General features: G+C 41.2%; 1 protein-coding gene across 1 annotated transcript in view; it reads left to right on the forward strand.

The window, feature by feature from the left end:
* LOC120064600 (CUGBP Elav-like family member 4) overlaps window positions 1-18856 on the forward strand; it is a 134870-nt gene that overhangs the window by 19254 nt on the left and 96760 nt on the right. The gene's annotated exons all lie outside the window — the stretch shown is intronic.

Genomic DNA, 18856 nt, shown 5'->3' on the forward strand with positions numbered 1-18856 from the left:
TCATAAATATTCTCCTACTTTTGTTGATCTTCCATCAGAATGTTGTGCAAGGAGTCCTAGGTCCAGAATAAATCCTTGTTTGGTTTTAGAATGTCCATTTCTTCTGTCGAATTAGCAACTTTGGCTAGCATTGTGGAGCGCACGTGTCCATCATCTCTTGGCGCATGGAACGAAAAATTACAAAATTCCCAATAAACGTCGAATAAACTGGTCAAACTCGGTTTAAAATCCTACTTTATGATGTTCTTCTCATATGTATCCAATAAAATGAGAGCCGGAGCAATTTGTAGTGTATACCGAACACTTTTCAGAAGACAATGTGAGGTTCCCCGGCGCGCAGATGAAAACTGACAAAAGAGCAGACCTGTCACTCCAAAAGCTCTTATTCGGCCTCACATCAAGCTAGACACCCCATTCAACCTTCCACTGCCTGTTGACATCTAGTGGAAGGTGTATGAAGTGCATACAGATCCATAAATAAAAGCCAGTTGAATAGGCAGGCCCTGACACAGAGCCTCATTTTCAGAATTGTCACTTCCTGTATGGAAGTTTGCTGCCAAATGAGTTCTGTTTTACTCACGGATATAATTCAAACAGTTTTAGAAATTTCAGAGTGTTTTCTATCCAATAGTAATAATAATATGCATATTGTATGATCTAGAACAGAGTACGAGGCCGTTTAATTTGGGCGCGATTTTTTCCAAAGTGAAAACAGCGCCCCCCTATTCACAAGAAGTTAGGACACAATGGTCCCTCCGGACAGGGCATAGTCCTACTAATTCTGGACAGAGGTTGCCAGTTCCCACTGAGTACTGGTCTGACTGAGACCTGCTGGCGATGCTTAGGATAAAAATGGCAAAATGGACCTCCATTTACATCAAAGTGAAATAAGTTTCAAGATGTAATATTACGTTGCACAATACCATTACATTAAATGTGATCTATGGGCATGTCATGCTGTACATGTACGTTAATGTTCTATGGTACAGCAAGGATAAGACACCTACTAGCCATTGTTATGATCATCTAACCAATCAATTTTACAGAGTTCCATTCTTCCACCCACATTTTCTTCCAATGCGAAATGTACAAACTCTGTGATTCCAATCTGCATTTCAATGTCCCAATTTGTCCAAGAGGGAGTTGCAGCCTTCTAAGTGAGCTGGATAAAAGCATCTGCCAAATGGCTAAATATTTATAATTATCTGCAGCTCAAGAGCCGATAAAAGGAGTGAAAATCGACTGCCTGTGCCAGCGGCCTCATTAGTCAGACGACAACAGAATGTCTCTCCACCGAGGCAGGGCGGGAGGATAACCCAGGTATCTTTGGCTAACAGACTTGGGCAGAACATTTTTGTATTTTGTAGTTTATTTGTAAATTCCAACTTTTCAAATCCTTGAGATAGTCAAATATAGTTTATATAGATTCAACTAAAAGGCAACTATTTTCTTTGATATTCAAATACAGGTCTCAGAAAAACAAATAATATTTGAAAGCTGTCAAGGCAAACGGTGACTACTTTGAAGAATTTTAAATATAAATAGATTTTGATTTGTTTAATCTTCAGGCTGCAGGGTGAATATTGAAAAAACTGGAAAATATGCGCACATTTTCAAACGGCCTCTTAAGAATTTTTTGATCTTCCAATATGCATATATTTACTATTATTGGATAGAAAACAGTCTATAGTTTCTAAAAACGTTTGAATTGTTTCTCTAAGTTGAACAGAACTATTTTTACAGCCCATTTCCTATCCAGAATTGAGATTTCCAAATGCGAGGTCTCTCTTTAAGACCTTGTCTATATAAGGTCATGTCACTTAGGACCGTAGAAACACGTCACACGCCTTCATCTGGGTGTAATGCGGAAGTGAGAGAAGAAAGGAGTCGAATATCTCTTTCAGGGGCTGAACACCACAACTTCTTGTGAGACCTACGCAGTTTAATTTTTTTTCCGGGCGCGAGTCAGAACCTGGACTCGGCTCCTGGAATACGCTCGTTTAAGGTGAATATGACCTCTGCCTACGATATTATTTGATACATGTCACAAAATCATCCTAAAGTATGTTTTTTCAATATACTTTAATTATATTATTGCAATTTATTCTGGACTTTAGACGTGATGCTTTGGAAGAATTGTTTGAAGAAGGAGAGGTTAGCGCCGCACGGCCATTGTGCTTGCTAAACCAAGAGGGAAATAGTTCGTTCTGGAACCCAACTAAAGACTTTACTGGACAATGGACCCCGTTACAACATTCTGATGGAATATCAACAAAGATAAGGACCCAATTTGGGATGCTTTTTCATATATCTGTCGAACTGTGCTATGCTAGCGCTTGACTAGAATCAATGCTGCCGTATGCTAGCTAATGTTGTAAGCTAATATAACGATATATTGTGTTTTCGCTGTAAAACACTTCAAAAATCGGAAATATTGGCTCTATTCACACGATCTTTGTCTTTCATTAGCTATCCACCATATGTTTTTCTGAAATGTTTTATGAGGTGTAATTAGTAGTTGACGTTGGTGTCTGTATTTTCTCTGGCTACTCCCGTGCGATTTCAGACTGTAGCTATGATGGTAGCAGTAATGTAAAACTGATTTATAGCTAAAATATGCACATTTTATGAACAAAACATAGATTTATTGTGTAACATGTTATAGGACTGTCATCTGAGGTAGTTTTTTCTAGGTTGTTTAGGTTGGTTGTAGGTTAGTTAGGTTGGCTTGTGCATGCTACTTGAATCATACTTGTGCTGCTGCTACATGTCTGTCCACTTTTTTATTTGGTGGTGAGCTAACATAAATATATGTGGTGTTTTCTCTGTAAAACATTTAAAAAATCGGACATGTTGGCTGGATTGACAAGATGTTTATCTTTCAAATGCTGTATTGGACTTGTTAATGTGTGAAAGTTAAATATTTTTAAAAAATAGATTTTGAATTTCGCGCCCTGCAATAGAGCTGGATGTTGTCATAAGTGTACCGATATCGGGACAGCCCGCCTAACAGGTTAACACTTTTTTGGTTACTACATGATTCCATATGTGTTAGTTCATAGTTGTGATGTCTTCACTATTATTCTACAATGAAGAAAATAGTAAAAATAAAGAGAAATCCTGGATTGAGTAGGTGTCCAAACTTTTGACTGGTTCTGTATATCCACCTCACTCTCAGAGAAATAGGTAGTTCTGCTTGGTTTTACACAGTCAAATGTGACAAATAGCCCCCCAAAAAATGATGATACATTTGTGGCATTAATATTAATTTGTTTTAATCTAAAATGAATCAGTGCAGTAATATGAGATCTGTATGTAAAACATTTACATTTGACATTTGAGTAATTTAGCAGAATCTCTTATCCAGAGAGACAGTTAGTGCCCTTATAGTAAGATATCTTGGTGAGACAACCACATATCACAGTAAAATATACAGGACACAAAACTTAAACTTGAGCTAAACAATGGATACATATCATTTTGCAACAACACCCATTTTAATAGACTTTAAAAATCAATGAATAAAATCTGACAACAGTAATATTTTACACGCACACATGGTGTCCATAAGCAATCATTTCAGATGAAAAAACTCTAATATGAAAAATGTGTGTATATAGCATTTTGGAATTAAACTAGATAGATTGGAATAGTATAGTAAGTTGTTTGTGCTGGTTTCATTCTATTTCTATTTTCAACAAGTAGTTCCAGATACAGCCCTGCCACTTGTTGAAGGCAAACAATAGTCTCAGAAAAGTAGTCACTTCCTGAAATCTGTATAACAAAAATACGTTTTTTAATTAGTTGCTTTCTCAGATCTGTATTCTAATAGTGTACAAAAGTAGTTACTTTCTGAGATCTGTATTAAAATAGTTTTGAAAAGTATTCACTTCCTGGTATCTGAATTCAAATATTTTTAGGGATCTTTAAATAATTGTTGTTACCTCCAAAGTAACTATTTGTTCCCCCTGAAAAATTGTTATTTCCACAAAGCCTAGTTAAAACTCACAGCTAGGCAGTTAAAAAACAAGTTAGAAAGCCTTTTTCTCAAACCACCCGCTTTGTATTTAGAATGATAAAAGCTGCTTAATGTGCAAATGCTAATATGCTAATGTTGGATGATATCGTATGATTATGTGTTTATGAAGGAATGGTGGAATGACTCAGTGCTGTGTTTGTTGATCTTATTCATTGACATAATACAGAGGAGGGATAACTAACTGTTGTGTGTTTGCATGGTGTATATGTAAAATATGAAAATCCCTGTGTCTTTCATGTGCCCTTCCTTTAATGATTGGTGCTCCATGTCCGCCTTGCAAACATCTTAATTGTGTTAAATGGAGGAAAAAAAGGGGCCAGATTAATTAAAAGCCATTAATGAAGGATTGTGTGGGGGAGGCTGCTATTCCCCGGATGGTGCTTTTGTTCACTTTGGCAAAGCGGGGGAGAGAGAGAACGGCTTCACCTTGAAACTGAAACACCATGAAACAGGGTCATTGTGCCTCTTCCAAAAAAAAAAGCTTTTCTCTCTCTCTCTCGCTCTCTCTCTGGAAAGAATCACACACACACACACTCCTCTGTGCTGCTGTCTCACTGCGACTCCCCATCCCTTTCTTTCTCAGTCTGCCCCCTTGTCTCCCTTTCTCTCACTCTTTCAATCTCTCACCTCACTGTATCGCTTGTTTTTCTGTCTTTCTCTCCCTCCCCCTCGCTCTCCGTCTGAACGTCAGATAAGATCACTGAGGGAGACATTAGAAGACTCTCCATCTGTGTATAAATAGTTTAGGATGAATTATTGAGGGACCTGGGGTTGCTAATAATCCCACAGGACCCATCTGACAATGACACGGAAGATGGAGGGAAAACAATTACGCAGGGTTTCTTTTTCGCAGGAATTGGATTGGAGTGGTGGAGGGAGGTAGGGAGGGGGGAGTGGAGGAGTAAGGGGGGCCTCCGGGTGTAGGACGGGATCCCCTCGCGGGTCCAACGTCTTCACTAATAAAGCAAATTAACTCTCCAGAATCAATTGGCCCAGGAGTAGCGTCATTTTCTTCCCGGGACGCAACAGGAAGTGTAATGATCCATGTTCCCTCTCCACCCCCCCGAGACCTCCCCAAGTCGCCCCTGTTTGGAATGTCCTCTCGTCTCGTCTCCCCTGTGGAGGACGGGATAGGACAAGACGTGCCGTCTCTCTGCCGAGGCGAAATAATAGGGCAGGAAAGCAGGAAGGAGAGGAGAGGAATATTAATGGTTGTGTTTAGGGTTGTAAGTGTTGTAATGGGAGGGCAGACCAACCCCTGTGTGTCAGACTCAGACCCCTGCTCCTGTTTTTGACAAATTACTATATTTTTTTGTTTGTTTTCTTCTCGATTGTTAATGTGAAAGAACTGTGAGATGGAAAGGATTACGCTACAAAATTAGGTTGAAATATTACTGAAATATTTATCTGCACAAAGCACAAGTCCAATTGCCTGGGGAGCAACAACCTGCAAACGTAGTAAACAAGGGGCCAATGAAGGGACAAGGTTAAATGGATTAACTTCATTATGAATGAACATTAATAAAATAATGTGTAGTTAACTTAGCCTATGTCTTTGTGAAGGTAATTTACTGTTTTAGAATTAGTAGACTCCACTATTTAAAATAATCACACACGTATTTACGAAACAATGACAGTGGGGAATAGGTATGAATGAGAGAATAATATAAACTACTGACTAGTGACATTGAAAACTCAAAGTGTGCCTGTATGCATGTGTGTATGTATACAGTATATGCTGGTATGTGTCTGTTTCTGTTTCTGCTTTAACTTTTTTATTTTTAATACATTTGCAGAAATTTCTATAAACCTGTTTTCGCTTTGTCATTATGGGGTATTGTGTGTAGATTGAGGAAAAACATTCAGAATATCAATTTCAGAATAAAGCTGTAACGTAACAAAGTGTGGAAAAAGTCAAGGACTCTGAATACTTTCTGAATGCACTGTACTGTGTCTCTATACTATAGCTCTATTACTAATAAATATAAACCTTGACAGACTGTTCTAAGTAAGATTGTGGTGCAAGCAGAGGGGTGTGTGTGTGTGTGTGTGTGTGTGTGTGTGTAGTCCCCATCCCTCTCAGGAGCGCGTAGAGAGGGGACAACGGCAACAACACTGTCCTAATGATGCATTTTCTACTCCATTGATTCAGTGGCTCTGCTCTCCAGTAAATCCTTCACATGCAACACATTAGAGCCAGCCCTTTTTCATCCTTTGCCAATCGATTAACTAGAGCTTAGGCTGCACCCCAAATGGCATTCTATTCCCAAATAGTTCACTACTTTTGACCAGTGCTGATATCGGCCTATGGCATAGGGTGCCATTTTGGATGCATGCTTGGAGTTTGCATGGAGTAGCATGCAGGGAGAGATGTGGTGCACTCACTGACCTCCACTATCCACATGCAGTGACATGCTGTTTCAATGTTCCTTTTTGTTAGTCTATGCCTTTTATAGGTTTTGACCTGACCAAGATCCAAACTGGGATCAAAATGTCCCGTCCCCCCCCTCTCTCTCAAGGTTCATTTTGTACCTTGTGTAAGCACTGGAGGATTGGTATAGTAAAGGGGGTCTGGGGTATTTCACCCCATTATGAATGCATGCCGTCACTTTTAGCATTCATTAGTCTCTGAAACAGCTGCTGAATTATTAAGGCTTATTTTACTGAACAAAAAAAACGGTAATTGAAGATTTAAAGTAATTGAAGATTTTCTTTTTGCGTACTCTGCTCCGAGCTCATATAGCATTTTTATTTCATCAAGGGTTTACTGCAGCCAAATACATATTTTATAGTATAAGATAACCCCCTTTCCTTATCTTGTTTCCTCAACGCAAAGATCTGAAAGTGTTATAAGGAAACCTATCAAGTCCATTCACCTGCCAGTGGTCTTGAAAGAAAGGGGACTATAGCAAGATGTTGAATAATATATGGACACAGCCCTTGTACACACTGAGCCAAGAGATTACTGATCTGCCTTAAAGGGATACATGTCAAGAAATTATTTGGTTGGTTTGTTAGCCTTCCAACAAGTGACTGTGTTGCTATTGCATGCATTATAGAATAACATGGTCCATTCATTCATTTGCAATGAAGTATTTTGATATAAATATTGGTGTTACAAAGGCTTTAGTAGTACAACACACAGAGAAGTGAGGCCTCACATAATAGTAATCTAGTCAGGTTTTTATGTCATAAAATCAATCTATAAACTGAAGTGAAGACGTATTTTGTGTATGGAGAAAAGTTTGTCCTTGGTCGTGCCTTTCAGGTCCAGATAGATGCTAACTGTCACGACTTCTACCGAAGTCGGTTCCTCTCCTTGTTCGGGCGGTGTTCGGCGGTCGACGTCGCCAGTCTTCTAGCCGTCATCGATCTATTTTTCATGTTCCATTTGTTTTGTCTGGCTGTCGCACTCACCTGGTTTTAATTCCCTAATTACATGTTGTATATGTTCCCTCTGTTTCCCCCATGTCCTTGTCGGGAATTGTTTATTGTAAGTACGTGTGCTTTATGTACTGGTGCGATACTGGTTTTGTGCCCATGTGTTTTGTTATTTTTGTATACCGGTAGTTATGTACATTAAACGGCTCTGGCTATTTACCAAGTTCTGCTCTCCTGCGTTTGACTTCCATGCCACCAGTTACGCACCCCTTGACACTAACAAAACAGTGATGAGAGATCTGGAGATTTCTATTGACTGGCTGAATAAAGTTTCAAAGCAATGATTTTCTTTCAGAGTTCCTTATGTGCAAGGGTGTATAGAGTCATTTCATGCAATTGACTCTTAAGGCTCTATCTGAAATGGTCTAATAGTTTAAAGAGCATTGAGAAACATAAGGTGGAAAACAGGTACAACTTTTTATTTCCCGTTTCGTGATTCTAGAATAAATGGACAAAAGATAATTAGGACGAAAACATTGGAATGAGAACTAATGGTAACACTTTTTAGTAGATGGAGCCATAAATGACAAAAGCATGAATGATAATAGCAAGTCTCATGATCTCACATCTTTTAAATCATAATTATGACTGGGTAAAAGTAGACTCTATGAAATAGGGACCAGCTTAATTGATGCCAGTAAATCTTCAGTTTGACATCATGAAAACGGAATCTCTTGTAACAAAAGAGAAGAGAGTTTGGCCACTTGGCAGTAAACATTATTATCACGACAGCTGTTTCTCAAACAATCACTGGTAAGATGATGACAATGCACGTAATTGGAAGAGTAGTGGTGTCTTTCCAACCTGTCTTTTGTACTTTTTAGACCTTGTGTCTTTCAATCCCTGTTTCCATTTTACTCCCTTGTCTTTCTCTTTTTCTTTCTTTCTCTCTCGGTGGGTGTGTTCCCCTTTAGGGTTTCTGCAGTGGTTGAGATAAGAGGCGAGTGTAGGACACAGGGGAATGGTGTTCACAGAAGCTAGGTGATCTTATCTTCGCTCCCTCTCTCTCTCTACCTTTATCTACCTCTCTCTCATCCCCCTCTTCATCTATACTCCCTCTTCCGCTTAGCCTCTTTCTCTTCATCGCTTTCTTCTCCCTTTTCTACCCCTGCTTTCTCCTGTTCCTTTAAATGCCCTTATTTCTACCTCTCTCTCACTCTCTCTCTTCTTTTCTCTCTAATTCAACATATCTGTCCTTCCCTTCTCTGCACTGTTGTTGATTTGAATTTGAGGTGTTGTAAAACAATGCAAGGCAACAAAATATGACTGCCTATCAATTACTACTACCAGTATGTCATGTGCGGACAAGATACCCCCTTGCCTATTCAACTCGATGGATTCCCCCATTCACCGAGCAGAGGACATTGGATTCAGGAAAATCGAGAGGGGGAGGGATATGCCTCTTCATCAACAGCAAATGGTGTGCTGACTCTAGCAGAGTGGAAGTCTTGACCCATTGGTCAGCCGCCTTGGAAAACCTGATGGTCAAACGCCGACCCTTCTACCTCCCAAGAGAGTTTTCAGCTGTTATCGTGACTGCTGTATATATTCTACCTCAGGACAAAATAAACAGCAAGGTGGCACTTAACAAACTGTATTAGGCTATCAACAAGCAGGAAATCATGCACCGGGAGGTTGCTAATCTGGTTGTTGGGGATTTTAATTTCACGTCATTAAGACATTTTATGCCCAACTTCCATCAACATGTCTCTTTTGGCACTAGGGCGAATTAAGAACGTTGTTACTCTATCCTTAAGCAAGCATAGAAGGCCCTCCCTCGTCCCCTTCTGCAAATCCGATCATGAGTCTATACTCCTGCTTCATGTCTACAAGCAAAAGCTCAAACAGGAAGTACCCATGATGCGCTCCGTAGAGAAATGGTCCTCCGAATCGGAGGCTGTGCTGCTTTGTTAGCGCTGATTGGAATATGTTCCGGGACTCCGGCGATAGCATCGACGAGCTAACCACCTCCGTCACCGGCTTCATTAGGAAATGCATCACCGACATTGTCCCTAGAGTGAAGGTTTGCCGCTTCCCCAATCAAAAGCCCTGGATTAATACCGAGATTGGCACTAAACTAAAGGACAGGGCTACAGCACACAGGGCTATCGCAGCCAACCCCAAGGCTACAGCTGAGGACACAAACAAGTACAAGAAGTCCCACTAAGACCTCCGCAGAGCCATCAAACAAGCAAAAGGACAGTATACAAACAAGGTGGAATCCTATTACACATGCTCCGATGCCCGCAGCATGTGGCAGGGGCTACAGTCCATTACGGATTACTAAGAAAGACCCAGCTTGGATCTGCGCAACAGTGTCTCTCTACCAGACGAACTCAATGCATTTTATGCACTTTGACAACAAAAAAATAACACTGAGCAGTGCATGAGGGCCCCTGCCAACACCGGGAAGGCCTTGGTGATCTTGCTCTCTGAGCACGACTTGAATAAGGTTTTTAATCAGGTCAACACTCACAAGGCCGAGGGGCTGGACGGTATTCCTGGACGCATTCTCAGAGCATGCACAGAAATCAAATAGAATCATCAAATCAAATGTTAATAGTCACGTGTTTCGTTAACAACAGGTGTAGTCTAACAGTGAAATGCTTACTTATGGGCCCTTCGCAACAACGCAGAGAGAAAAAAAAAGAAATTATAGAAAAATAATAACACAAGGAATAAATACATAATGAGTAACGACAAAATGGCTATATACACGAGGTACCAGGTAATTGAGGTAAATACAGTTCATTTGGAAAGTATTCAGACCCCTTCACTTTTTCCACATTTTGTTACATTACAGCCTTATTCTAAAACATATCTTTTTTTTAAATCCCTCATCGATGTACACAGAATACCCCATAATGACAAAGTTAAAACACGCTATTAGAAAAAACTGAAATATCTTTTTTACATAGGTATTCAGAATCTTTGCTATGAGACTCGAAATTGAGCTCAGGTGTATCCTGTTTCCATTGATCATCCTTGAGATGTTTCTACAACTTGATTGGAGTTGCAGCATTGAAGGTTCCCAAGAACACAGTGGCCTCCATCATTCTTAAATGGAAGAAGCGTGGAACCATCAAGACCCTTCCTAGAGCTGGCCACCCGGCCAAACTGAGCAATCGGGGGAGAAGGGCCTTGGTCCGGGAGGTGACCAAGAACCCAATGGTCGCTCGGACAAAGCTCCAGTGTTCCCCTGTGAAGATGGGAGACCCTTCCAGAAGGACAACCATCTCTGCAGCACTCCACCAATCAGACCTTTATGGTAGAATGGCCAAACGGAAGCCACTCCTCGGTAAAAGGCACATGACAGCTCGCTTGGAGTTTGCCAAAAGGCACCTGAAGGAGTCTCCGACCATGAGAAACCAGATTCTCTGGTCTGATGAAACCAAGATTGAACTATTTGGCCTGAATGCCAAGCGTCACGTCTGGAGGAAACCAGGCACCGCTCATCAATTCACCAATACCATCCCTATGGTGAAGCATCGTCGTGGCAGCATCATGCTGTGGGATGTTTTTCAGCGGTAGGGACTGGGAGACTAGTCAGGATCGAGGGAAAGATGAACAGAGCAAAGTACAGAGAGATCCTTGATGAAAACGTATTCCAGAGTGCTCAGAACCTCAGACTGGGGAGAAGGTTCACCTTCCAACAGGACAACGACCCTAAGCACACAGCCAAGACAATGCAGGAGTAGCTTCGGGACAGGTCTCTGAATGTCCTTGAGTGGCCCAGCCAGCGTCCGGACTTGAACCCAATCAAACATTTCTGGAGAGACCTGAAAATAGCAGTGCAGCGATGCTCCCTATCCAACATGAAAGAGCTTGAGAGGATCTGCAGAGATGAATAGGAGAAACTCCCCAAATGCAGGTGTGCCAAGCTTGTAGCTGTCACGCCCTGACCTTAGAGAGCCTTTTTATTTCTTTCTTTGGTTAGGTCAGGGTGTGATTTGGGTGGGCATTCTAGTTCTCTATTTCTTTGTTGGCCGGGTATGGTTCCCAATCAGAGGCAGCTGTCTGTTGTTGTCTGATTGGGAATCATACTTAGGCAGCCTGTTTTCGACCCTAGTTTGTGGGATCTTGTTTTTGCACAGTTTCTAGGTAGCCTGCAGGACGTTATGTTTGTTCATTCTTTTGTTGTTTTGCCGGTGTTTTCAGTATTAAATATCATGAACACTTTCCACGCTGCGCTTAGGTCTCATTCATTCAACGACGGACGTAACAGTAGCGTCATACCCAAGAAGACTTGAGGCTGTAATCGCTACCAAAGGTGCTTCAACAAAGTACTGGGTAAAGAATCTGAATACTTAATATTCAATCATCTGAGTACAGCGTTCAGCCACCAAAGCAAGCCATACAGTTACCCGCCAAATTGTGGAGTCAACAAAAGTCAGAAATAGCATTATAAATCTTCACTTACCTTTGCTGATCTTCGTCGGATTGCACTCCCAGGACTCCCAGTTCCACAAGAAATGTTCGTTTTGTTCGATTACGTCCATATTTATGTCCAAATACCTCAGTTTTTTTCGCTTGTCAAACGATGTTTACAATCAATCATTAGGGTCTTTTTATAATAAATCTTAAATAATATTCCAACCGGACAACATCGTATTCATTACAGAGGAAAAAGAAGGAACGGCGCGCCCGCATGACCACGCAGTAAACAACTGATTGGCCTCATCCTAGTCCACCTCTTATTCGACCCCCTTCCACAATAGAAGCATCAAACAACTTTCTAAAGACTGTTGACATCTGCTGGAAGCCTTGGGAAGTGCAATTTGGCCCCATAGACACATCATATTGGATAGGCTATCACTTAACTGAAACTACAAACCTCAGATTTCCCACTTCCTGGTTGGATTTGTCTCAGGATTTGTCTCTGCCATATGAGTTCTGTTATACTCACAGACATTATTTTAACAGTTTTGGCAACTTTAGAGTGTTTTCTATCCAAATACTTATATGCATATCATAGCTTCTGGGCCTGGGTAACAAGCAGTTTACTCTGGGCACCTTATTCATCCAAGCTACTCAATACTGCCGCCCTTTCCCAAAGAAGTTAATCAATTTTAGAATAAGGCTGTAACATAACAAAATGTGGAAAAAGTCAAGGGGTCTGAATACTTTCTGAATGCCCTGTACATATGGGTAGGGATAAAGTGACTGGGCAAAAGGATAGCTAATAAACATTAGCAGCAGCGTATGTGATGAGTCAAAAGAGTTAGTCCAAAAAGGGTCAATGCAGATAGTTAAATAGTTAGACAATAGCTATCTGGACTAACTATTTAGCAGTCTTATACCTTTGGAGTACAAGCTGTTCATGGTCCTGTTGGTTCCATACTTGGTGCATCGGTACAGCATGCCGTGTGGTAGCAGAGAGAACAGTCTATGACTTGGGTGGCTGGAGTTTTTTTTTGTCAACGACTCCTGGCAGGTATAAACACGGTCATTTTCAACCTCTCCTTGTCCCAGCCTGTAATCCCCACGTCTCAATCTGACCACCATCATTCCTGTTCCCAAAAACTCTAAGGCTACCTGCAAAAATGACTAACGCCCTGTTCTGAAAGGCTGGTTATGGCACATATTAACTTCATCATCCAAGACACTCTAGATCATCCCCTCTATTTTGCATACCGCCCCAACAGATCCATAGACGACGCAATTGCACTCCACACTTCCCCCAGCCACCTAGATAAGAGGAATACCTTTGTGAGAACGCTGTTCATTGACTACAGCTCAGCGTTCAACACCATTGTCCCCTCCAAGCTCGTCACCAAGCTTAGGACCCTGGGACTGATCACCTCTCTTTGTAACTGGATCCTGGATTTGCTGACACAACGGTGGTAGGCCTGATCACCGGCAACGATGAGACAGCCTATAGGGAGGAGGTCAGTGACCTGGCAGTGTGGTGCCAGGACAACAACCTCTCCCTCAGCATCAGTAAGACCCCAGAGCTGATCATGGACTACAGGGAATATGGGGGGCGAGCACGCCCGCATCCACATCAACTGGGCTGTAGGGGAGTGGGTTGAGAGCTTCAAATTCCTCGGTGTCCAAATCACTGAGGACTTAAAACGATCCACACACAAGCACATAGTCAACCTACTCAGGAGGTTGAAAAGATTTGGCATCGGCCATCAAATCCTCAAAAGGCTATACACCATTGAGAGCATCTTTACTGGCTGCTGCACTGCTTAGTGTGGCAACTGCACCTCCCTCAATCACATGGTGCTACAGAGGGTGGTGCGGACAGCCAAGAAGCGTCACTACAGTCCCTGGTTTGAATCCAGGCTGTATCACATCCGGCCGTGATTGGGAGTCCCATTGGGCGGCGCACAATTGACGCAGCGTCGCCCGGGTTTGGCCGGGGTAGGCCGTCATTGTAAATAAGAATTTATTCTTTAACTGAATTGCCTTGTTAAATAAAGGTTCAATTAAAACAATATTTATATATACCAGGCAGTGTGAAAGGAAGGCCAGGAAAAAAATTTAAGACTCAATCCACCCAAGCCATAGACTGTTCTCTCTGCTTCCGCAAGGCAAGCGGTACCAGAGCAACAAGTCTGACACCAACAGACTCCTGAACAGCTTCTATCCCCAAGCCATAAGACTGCCAAATAGCAAACAAAATGGCTACATATCTGCATTGACCATTTTATTTGTATTAACTCACACTCACACTCACACACACACACACACACACACACACACTTAATTTGCTCACACACACACCAACTCACAGAAAAATTCTGCCATTTTTCCAGACAGAGAGGAGTCACAAAAAGCACAAATAGAGATAAAATTAATCACTAACCTTTGAAGATCTTCATCAGATGACACTCATAGGACTTCATGTTACACAATACATATACAGTATGTCTTGTTCGATTAAGTTCATATTTATATCCAAAAACCTCAGTTTACATTGGCGCCATGTTCAAAAATGCCTCCAAAATATCCGGAGAAATTGCAGAGAGCCACGTCAAATAACATAAATTCTCATCATAAACTTTGATGAAAGATACATGTTTTACATAGAATTAAAGATACACTTGTTCTAAATGCAACCGCTGTGTCAGATTTCACAAAGCTTTACGGCAAAACACAATATTCAATCTGAAAACAGCGTTCAGCTACAAAAGCAGGCCATACAGTTACCTGCCAAATTGTGCAGTCAACAAAACTCAAAAAGCATTATAAATCTTCACTTACCTTTGCTGATCTTCGTCGGAATGCACTCCCAGGGCTCCCACTTCCACAAGAAATGTTTGTTTGGTTCGGTAATGTCCATCATTTATGTCCAAATAGCTATTTTTGTTAGCGTGTTTGGTAAACAAATCCAACGTCAGGAAGCGCGTTCACTAAAAGCAGACAAAATGTCCAAAAGTTCCGTAACAGTCAGTAGAAACATGTCAAACGATGTATTGAATCAATCTTTAGAATGTTTTTAACATAAATCTTGAATAACGTTCCAACCGGAGAATTACGTTGACTTCAGATGAGCGATGGAACAGAGCTCCCTCTCATGTGAATGCGCATGGTCAAAGCATGGTCAGGTCATGGCAGACCTGACTAATTCCCCTCTCATTCGGCCCCCCTTCAAAGTAGAGGCATCAGACAAGGTTCTACAGACTGTTGACATCTAGTGGAACCCGTAGGAAGTGCAAACTCATCCATATCTCGCTGTGATTTCAATAGGATCTTGGTTGAAAATCGACCAGCCTCAGAATTCCCACTTCCCGTTTGGATTTCTTCTCAGGTTTTTGCTTGCCACATGAGTTCTGTTATACTCACAGAAATTCAAACAGTTTTAGAAACTTCAGAGTGTTTTCTATCCAATACTAATAATAATATGCATATATTAGCAACTATGACTGAGGAGCAGGCTGTTTTTTCTGGGCACCTCTGTGCACCTTTCATCCAAGCTACTCAATACTGCCCCTGCAGCTATAAGAAGTTAAACCAACCGCTGTGTCAGATTTAAAAAAAACTTTACGGAAAAAGCACACCATGCAATAATCTGAGTACGGCGCTCAGACACAAAAACAAGCCATACAGGTACCCGCCATGTTGTGGAGTCAACAGAAATCAGAAATAGCATTATAAATATTCACTTAGCTTTGATGATCTTCATGAGAATGCACTCCCAGGAATCCCAGTTCCACAATAAATGTTTGTTTTGTTCGATAAAGTCCATAATTTATGTCCAAATACCTCCTTTTTGTTTGCGTGTTTAGTTAACCTGTTTGGGCTGCAGCCCGACACCGGTACACTTATGACAACATCCAGCTCAAGTGCAGGGCGCGAAATTCAAAATATATATTTTTTAAATATTTAACTTTCACACATTAACAAGTCCAAGACACCAGATGAAAGGTACACATCTTGTGAATCAAGCCAACATGTCCGATTTTTAAAATGTTTTACAGGGAAGACACTATGTAAATCTATTAGCTAACCACGTTAGCAAAAGACACCACTATTCTTACTCCATCAGTTTTTACTCCATCAGTAGCTATCACAAATTCGACCAAATAAAGATATAAATAGCCACTAACCAAGAAACAACTTCATCAGATGACAGTCTGATAACATATTTATTGTATAGCATATGTTTTGTTCGAAAAATGTGCATATTTCAGGTATAAATCATAGTTTACATTTCAGCTACAATCAGAAATTGCACCGAAAGCAGCCATAATATTTACAGACACCAACGTCAAATACCTAATTACTCATCATAAAACATTTCTGAAAAATACATAGTGTACAGCAATTGAAAGACAGGCATCTTGTGATTCCAGACAATATTTCCGATTTATTAAATGTTTTACAGCGAAAACAAAATGTAGCGTTATATTAGCGTAGCCACAATAGCCAGAAACACTTGGGCGCCCACGACCAGTTCACATGCACGACAGATATTAGAAATAGCATCATAAAATGTTTCTTACTTTTGGTGATCTTCCGTCAGAATGTTGGACAAGGTGTCCTTTGTCCAGAACAGTCGTTGTTTTGATCTGGAACGGCAAATATCCCTCTTCATTTAGCATGCACACTAGCCAAGTGGCACAGATCTCTCCAACGTCAACAAAGTCAGAGAACGGAACACGGCAAAACTCCCGAAAAAATTTCAATAATCTGATTAAACTATATTGAAAAAACATACGTTACGATGATATGGTCACATGTATCAAATAAAATCAGAGCCGGAGATAGTTGTCGTCCATAACGGCAGCAAAACAGAAGGCAATCCCACTGTCCAAGTCGCGCGCTTCAGAGTACCGGAAATGAGGGACACGTCATACAAAGACCTTGTATTCCAATTCAGATGAAGATAAACACAAAATGTCTTCTCTCTCAGCCTCTTGACATCCAGAGGAAGGCCTATGAAGTGTACGTAGACTCTTACGTGCCATGCCCATGTATAGGCAGGAAGTTGAACAGAGCGACGATTTCAGACATTCCACTTCCTGGTCAGGAAATGTGCTGCAGAACGAGTTCTGTTTCACTCAGAGAAATAATTCAAACGGTTTTAGAAACTAGAGAGTGTTTTCTATCCAATAGTAATAATAATATGCATATTGTACGAGCAAGAATTGAGTACGAGGCCGTTTGAAATGGGCATGTTTTATCTGGCTACTCAATACTTTCCCTTGCAGCCATAAGAAGTTAAAAAATCCAAATTCATGACGCGCAGGCCAGACAAAGGCAAAAAATTCCATTACAGTTCGTAGAAACATGTCAAACGATGTATAGAATCAATCTTTAGGATGTTTTTAACATAAATCTTCGATAATGTTTCAACCGGAGAATTCCTTTGTCTTTAAAAATGAAAAGGAACGCAGCTACCTCTCACGGGGGCGCGCCTGAGTGAGCTCATGGCACTCTGCCAGACACCTGGTTGAAACAGCTCTCATTCCCTCATCCTTCACAGTAGAAGCCTGAAACAAGGTTCTAAAGAATGTTGACATCTAGTGGAAGCCTTAGGAAGTGCAATATGACCCCATAGACACTGGATATTGGATAGGCAAACCTACAAACCTCAGATTTCCCGCTTCCTGGTTGGATTTTCTCTCAGGTTTTTGCCTGCCATATGAGTTCTGTTATACTCACAGACATCATTCAAACAGTTTTAGAAACTTCAGAGTGTTTGCTATCCAAATCTGCTACTTATATGCATATATTAGCTTCTGGGCCTGAGTAGCAGGTTGTTTACTCTGGGCACCTTATTCATCCAAGCAACTCAATACTGCCCCCAGCCATAAGAAGTTAAATTCATAGACAGAGCTACGGATGCAAGGACTGACCATCCAATATTTAACCAAGACCCATAGTAATGTACTTAATAGGGAATATGATGCTATTTGGGATGCAAGCAAGATTTTAGGGGTCAGTGAGTAGCGATGTTACTTGAATGTTTGCATAACGCTTTCAAATGTCCTCTGAACATGGTTCCATGGTTTCTTGCGTTACGTATATATTTGTACATAGAGGGGCTCCATAATAATATTTACAGTCAAAAGTTGGACAGTTCTAAATAAGATTCCCCTTAGTTGACATAGCTGATACTATGTCAGCCTTATGACAGCTCTACATAGGCTTTCTGTCAAGGGGGCCTGTGTGAGTGACATGTTTCCGAGGTATCTCCTCATTTGCCAGAGTCCCTGGCATTTCTCTGGCAGCCCCCTCACGTCAGCCAGGTGCTAAGGAAACAAGGGATGGTGGGAACATATAGAGCGGAGAGAGAGGCTGTCAGGGAAATGTCTGCCTTGTCACAGCAAAGTGAGGACTGACACATACCGATGGACGACTGGATAACCGCAGACTTAGACTGGCAGGGAGAGACACATCAGATTTGACATGTTATGGAAGAAAGTAGCTACTGTAGCTAGATTAGCTTTCACACGTTTCCAAATCTCTGCTATATAAGAAGTGGCAATAGGGAAAGTAAATTGTTCTGCATATATACTGTAGAGTAAGTAGTTTTTGTAAGCAAAACTAAACGGTTGTCTTTAAAGAAAGAACACACAGATCTGTGCACACAGAGATATAATTCTTTAGCTGCAGGCTTGCTGTGTGTGTGGAGCTCTCCTCTCTCTCTCTCTCTCTCTCTCTCTCTCTCTCTCTCTCTCTCTCTCTCTCTCTCTCTCTCTCTCTCTCTCTCTCTCTCTCTCTCTCTCTCTCTCTCTCTCTCTCTCTCTCTCTCTCTCTCTCTCTCTCTCTCTCTCTCTCTCTCTCTCTCTCTCTCTCTCTCTCTCTCTCTCTCTCTCTCTCTCTCTCTCTCTCTCTCTCTCTCTCTCTCTCTCTCTCTCTCTCTCTCTCTCTCTCTCATATATACTCAGGGGACGGCTGTTTGTGTTGTTTTTGGCTTTT

This window comes from Salvelinus namaycush, chromosome 20 (genome assembly GCF_016432855.1).
Source record: "Salvelinus namaycush isolate Seneca chromosome 20, SaNama_1.0, whole genome shotgun sequence".
Lineage (NCBI taxonomy): Eukaryota > Metazoa > Chordata > Actinopteri > Salmoniformes > Salmonidae > Salvelinus > Salvelinus namaycush.